Raw genomic sequence first — 6984 nt, 5'->3', positions numbered from 1 at the left:
CCAAAACAGGAGTAATATGATTGCATTTCCTGGTCCAAGTCAGGATCCTCGTGGCATAGTTTTGTACATATTGCAGTTTATTGATTGTAGATTTACACACTCCGGCTAAAATGGCGTTAGAGTAATCTAGCTGAGTGACAACAAATGAGCTAATCAGCCACAGAGAATTTTAGCATAGGGCGCAATCTTGCTATATTTCTGAGGTGAAAAAAGAATGCTTTAACAGTGCTCTGAACAAAAGAATCAAATGTAAGACTGGTATCAAAAATTACTCAAAATTACTTACTGGTATCAAAAAGGTTCCTCATCTTACTTTGAGTCTCTAGAACAGAGCCATCAACAAACAGAGACAGTGGACCAGCTTTGAGAATTTGCTGATGGGAACCTATAAGCATAACTTTGGTTTTCCTGCTATTCAGGCACAGAAAATTATTATTCATCCATGTTTTTATCTCAGAAATGCATTCAGAAAGAAAACAGACATCAAGGTTTCCACCAGATTTTGGGTGAATGTAGATTTGGGTATCGTCAACATAAAAGTGATAATGGAGGCCGAGCGATCGCAGCAGATGCCCAAGTGGAGAAAAGTAAAGGGCCTAAAACTGAACCCTGAGGAACACCAGTGAGCACAGAGCAAGTGCTTTCATATAGCCTTTTACACTTCAGAATTTATCCTGCTGTTTTTGTCAGCAATCACATCATCAGTAAATACAAGGGAACCGGTTTCACTGGCAGCCATACATGCCCACACCATAAGATGCAATGGTATGTATCAGCTCATGAACTTTTCCTTCCCTTCTCCATACTTTTCTCTTCCCATCATTCTGGTACAAGTTGATCTTTGTCTCATCCATTCATATGATGTTGGTCTAGAACTTTACAGGCTTTTTTTTAAATTTAAGATGTTTGTGGCAAACTCTAATCAGGTCTTCCTGTTTTTGAGGCTTACCTATGGTTTACATCTTGTGGTAAATTTTCTGTATTTACTCTACCATCTACCATATTTGTTTTCTATGGCCTTGGGCCTTTTGGTGTTCCTGAGTTCACCAGTGCATTCTTTATTTTTAAGAATGTACCACATAGTTGATTTGGCCACACCTAATGATTTTGTTATCTCTTTGATCTGGTTGTTGTGAATTTTCAGCCTAATCAATATTCCAAATGCAAATAACAATTCTAGCCCTTTTATCTGCTTAAAAGTGTATATAATGATAAGGAATTATACACACCTGGCTTAAAAAAATAAAATAAAAAAATCACTCAATTTGGATGTAAATACACACAAATAAGATGCTGAAAATTTGCACTTTAAGCTAATAGTCATTATTCATTATGTTTCAAGGCCTGTAAAATGTAGTAGACAGCAAAATGCCTGAACAGCATTACACAGCCACAATAATTTTTTTTAATTTGACTATAAATGCTATATTTATGTTTTAAAGACTGATTCAAACATGCGATTGTCAAAAGTTAAACAATCTTTTGCATTAAAAAATGCTATTTTTTGTCACGTTATGGTGTTTTTTTTTGTTTTGTTTTAATTTTGTCCCTACCATGGATGGAAATATAAGGATAGAACAGGATGTATGTAGGTTACAAGTAAACCTACACATGTACATGCACACACTAAATTTTGCACCTGTAATTGTCCCTCCTCTGGAGAGTGAAGCTAATTTGTTAATGTGGGAGAGGACAGTGCTAGAAAAGAGTTTCAGGTAGGCACCATGGAAACAAGCAAATACTGTAAACCTGGAGGCCAATTAAAGCATTTAAAAAGTTTACCTGCTACACTGCTCTCACTCCACGTAGTCTCACTGAAAAGATAGACAAGCTTACTTTGCATGTTAGGTTTAAATTCTTATTTTAAAGCAGCAGAAGGTCAGTGGATAAGTAGATACAAGGTTCAAAGTTCAAACTGCTGGACAAACAAAAACCACTGCTGAACACTCAGTGGATAAGACATTGGACTTCTGATTGGGAGATTGTTAGTTCACATCACAGCACCGTCAAATGCCACTGCTGGGCCCTTGAGCCAGGCCCATAACCCTCAACTAATTTCAGAAAAATTAGATAAATATATGCTGCTCTGGATAAGGGTGCCTGCCAAATGCTGTAAATGTGTAATTATAAGTAAGTGTAAAAATATTTCTGCTTGACACTTTTTATTTTCCCTTACGCACAGCTCCAGGGTCCCTGATTAGTCCTGAGCTCCCAAGAACATAATCTGCAAAAAAAGACATCTTAGCAAATGAAAATATCTTCAATGTAGTCAAATTTATTTAGTATATCCTGCTGTAAGTTTGCAATAAAACAAATATATTGTTACTGTACCTAATTCACATATTTTTGACTCATTTTAAGCTGGAAATGATCTTGAGCTATTGGCAGTTAGTTTTAGTAATAAGCATTTATTAATATTATATTCGATTTACAGGAATCTGATCATTATATATATATATATATATATGTATATATATATATATCTGATAAGACACAGAGGGCAAACAGTTCTCTCATTGCCATAATTAATGGCTCTCATTAAAATGACAATCCCTTCAAATTGCGGTTGCTTCATTTGTTAGACATACACTCAGACCTGAAAAGAGAGACATTTCTAAAGCCAATTCATTGAAGGTGCTGCACTACCGGTAGAACGAAAAGTATAATTAATGTTTTTGTTTTTTCAAAGAACAGTTTGATGCTCTCTGTTACCTTGATGCGTTAATGTCTCTGTGCTTATTTAAATTTTATATTCACGGCTGACACATTGTGTGTGTTGTTTTGTTTTGATTACACCACATGCAATATTCAAACAGCGGAGACGAAATTCCCTCTTTTTATATTTGTCATTGTAAAAACACTGGGCTGATTACTATCCAGACAAACACAATGTTAAACACAATAGGAAAAAAAACATTCGCTGCATTTGGTTCAAGGTGGGCAGAACAATGTGTATGTTTATAACAGTAAACAGCCAAAAACAAAGCCAGCCATATTAGAATGTTAATTTCTAGTGAAATGAAAGGATAAGCTCTCGTTAGTGTGATTGTCATACAGCTATCAATACAAGAACAATCAACAAAAAGCCTCGCTGCCTATGTTTATGGATGGTAGAAACACTGCACAACCAACACAAAGAATCACCTATCTCAGAAAACAATGCAAATGTTTATTTTTGTGCATTGCATTTGCTTTAATATAGAAACATCAGGAATATAAAAAGCATCCAGAATGGGGTCTGCCAGCTTAGCTTAATGCTGACGTCAATACTGATAAACAATAACAGAATTTAAGAATATGACTGTTGCTGTTCAAATCTAACTCATTTTTGCTATTTTAAATCAAATGAAATGCAATTTCTTGGCGTGGGGAAAATTCAAATCCCTCTCTCTTTATAGTTATTAATTAAGTGCAAATGATTAAAACCTCAGTTAAAGAGCAACTTTAAGACCACTGTCTATAAACATCAGAAAACTGTGGTGTGATAGGCCTATGGGGGCTTTTCTTATTTTCTCATTTCTAATTGGATCTCCCCATTTCCTTTTCGTAGAAAGATCCGAGAAGTTTGCTGAACATGCTAACAGATTCTACTATGAAAAGCTATGGGAAAAGCAGTGCTGCTGGTCATAAAGCCCTTTATAATGGTCTTAAGATTTTTTAGTAAAATTTTAAATGACTAATGATAAGGAACATCTTGTTAGTATGCAAAAAATAAAGTTTTATTGGAGCTCAGTGAGGCAGTGCTAATGAAGTAAACCACTAGCAATATTTAAAAAAAAACAACAACAAATAAACAAACAAACAGAAAACAAAAACAGTGAGCCTCCTATTCGTATCTGTATTTGTATCTGTTCATTTTGAATGAAGTATTATGTATTATATATTTGATTGCATCTTGATACAGTCGTGCTCATAAATTTGCATACCCCTTGCAGAATCAGCAAAATGTTAATACTAAAATTAAAAAAAGTGGGATCATTAAAATTGCATTTTGTTTTTTATTTAGTACTAGTTCATGTAGTTTATTTAGTTTAAAAGTTTACACCCCCCTGGCTCTTAATGTATTGTGTTAGCTTCTTGACAATAATAATAATAATAATAATAATAATAATAATAATAATAATAATAATAATTCTTACCTTACGTAATAGTTGTGTACGAGTCCCTCAGTCGTCTTCAGTGTGAAAAGACGGATCTGAATATCATATAGTTACTGTTGGAAAGGGGTCAAATATGCAGAAGATGCTGGAAAACCAAAGAATGTGCATGAGCTGGAGGATTTTTCTGAAGAACAGTGGACAGTTTAACTTCTCAGGACAAACAAGGGACTTATTGATCATCCAGGTAACAACACAGCATTAAGAATCAAGGGTATGTAAACTGTTGAACTGATTAATTTCCATAAATTTAGTTATTATTGTGTCTTGTGGACTATATGTAAACATCTGTTATATGACATAGCTTATTCATGGTAGTACTAAATAAAAAAACAGAATGCAATTTTAATGATCCCTCTTGATTTAAATTTTTTTTTTTTTTTTTTTTAATTATTAACATTTTGCAGATTCTGCAAAGGGTATGTACATTTATGAGCACAACTGTATAAACATGATTTGATTACATGCTGAATAAACTTCAATTAAAATATTGCACAATTCTATTGACTTCTCAGACAGTGCATATTTTAATTCATTTACCTTTTAATTTTGTACTGATTGTTTCGTATTTGATATTATTATTCGTTTTTCCAGAAGGTGGGAGGGAGGTGTTTGGATGATGAGCTGCAGGTGTAATGACTAATGTGGAGCATGTGTTTCCCCCTCTATATTTATGTGATCCCTCTATCTTTTTCTCTTTTCCTGTGCAGTGAGCTGAGAGTGGGTGTATTATATAGAGTGTACCCAGTTATTTTTGTCGAAAAGTTTCACACTATTGACTGATTAGCATGTTACATCCACAAACCTAAATAAAAAGCTCACCAGTGATCTTACCTTGAGGCGGCGGTGCTTCTGAGTGGCTTACTGTTGAAACTGCTAGAGTTTAATTAATTTGTTCTTATCTTATTGTTTATTTAGATTGGAGAGGTGGGGCATTTGTAAATTTTAAATTAATGGCAAACTATAGGATAGGTACATGCAAAAGGACAAGCTCTGATAATTAAGTCACATCTGGCACTAGTATAATGCATGTGAAGGCTATGGGGACACAGCACACAACTTGGACACAGCTAGTTTTGATGAGTCTGTGCCCATGATAGCCTCAGATTCTTGTTCTTGGCTGACAGGAGTGGAACTCAATGCGGTCTTGTGCTGTTGTAGCCCATCTACCTCAAGGTTTGATGTGTTGCATGTTCTGAAATGCTTTTCTGCTCACCACGGTTGTAAAGAATGCTTATTTTAAGTTAGTATAGAGTTCTGGTCAGCTCAGAGCAGTCAGTTTATTTTCCTTTGAACTCATCAACAAGGTGCAGACCCTCTGCTCACAGGATATTTTTTGCTTTTTGCACCATTTTGTGTAAACTCCAGAGACTGTTGTGTGTGAAAATCCCAGGACTGGCACCAACAACCATGCCATAGTTAAAGTCACAGAGATCACACTTTTCCCCTGTTCTGATGTTTGAAGTGAACATTAACTGTACCTGTATCTACATGATTTTGTGCATTGTGCTGCTGCCACATGATTGGCTGATTGGATATATGCATAAATGAGGTGTACAGGTGTTCCTATTAAAGTGTATGGTGAGTGTATGTCTCCAAATGTTTTATCAAATATTTCACTACAAAAAGATTATTTAGTAGTTTGTGAAAATCCATCCTCATGTGACTCTTTTCATGACATCCCCAGAACATTCGGTTATCCTGACAGGTGTATATAGACCAATTCAGCATTAGCCCACAACAACAAAGAACTTACTTAAGGGTCAGTATTTCTGTTACAAAATGGTATTGAACACTCTGGTTTATTGTTATATTGTAGATTAATGGTGGCAATTTTGAAAGATTGTCAAACTTGCAATGCGTGTGCAAGCTAGAGAGAACTGGCAGCAGCACAAGTTAATGTATATATGGATGGATGGATGGTTTTTGATTTGTTGTATATTATACACAGTACTGTGCAAAAGTACCCTTTTTTAGTATAGATTTGTTTGCAAAGAAACGTGCCTAAGACTTTTGCACAATACAGTATATGATATATTATTGTACGGTTTTAAACTGTAATGATTTTGCAGCCATTTTACTGGCAGGATTTGTCTCCACTGTGTCCTCTTAAAGAGACGCATCACAGCAAATCAATGCAATGTTATTCTGACTGATCAGATTTATCTATGATGAAACATTTCTATCCTGACAGAAGTCTCTACATTCACATGTCCTTGTCCACAGGTCATGAGGGCTCACTGAATGGTTTGATGAGTGCAGTCGCCAGAATATGTTCAGCATTCTCCGCCATCATCTTCAAAACACCAAATGAGGAAATATCTTTTGGAAGAAGGGTGTTCATCATTCCAGAACAGTTTGAGAGAATTGTAGAATTGATGCCAAAGGATATTGAAGCTGTTCTGGTGGTTCATGGGGGCTAACACTTCAGTAACGCAGCAGAGGAAGAGATGAGGTAGTACCTTATGGACACATTAAGCAAATATTCTGTATGGTTAATATTACATATGAAAACCCTTCCATTAGTGTGCCTTTTATCCAGGGTCCAATAATATATATATATATATATATATATATATATATATATATATATATATATATATATATATATATATATATATATATATATATATATATATATATATATATTTATAAAATGATAAACACATACTTTTTTACATTTTCTGACGTGCTTAGACTGGCCTGGAAAGATAGTTTGGAAAACACTAGAAGAGGAAAGACACTACACACTGTACTGTACACCTCTTATACTAGTTTGTGTGAGCACAACAAAATCTGTATACTTGTTCTGACCAGTACAGAGTCA

Source organism: Ictalurus punctatus, chromosome 22, assembly GCF_001660625.3.
Source record: "Ictalurus punctatus breed USDA103 chromosome 22, Coco_2.0, whole genome shotgun sequence".
Taxonomy (NCBI): Eukaryota; Metazoa; Chordata; class Actinopteri; order Siluriformes; family Ictaluridae; genus Ictalurus; species Ictalurus punctatus.
The sequence above is the reverse complement of the archived record's forward strand: the minus strand, read 5'-3'. Positions refer to the sequence as shown.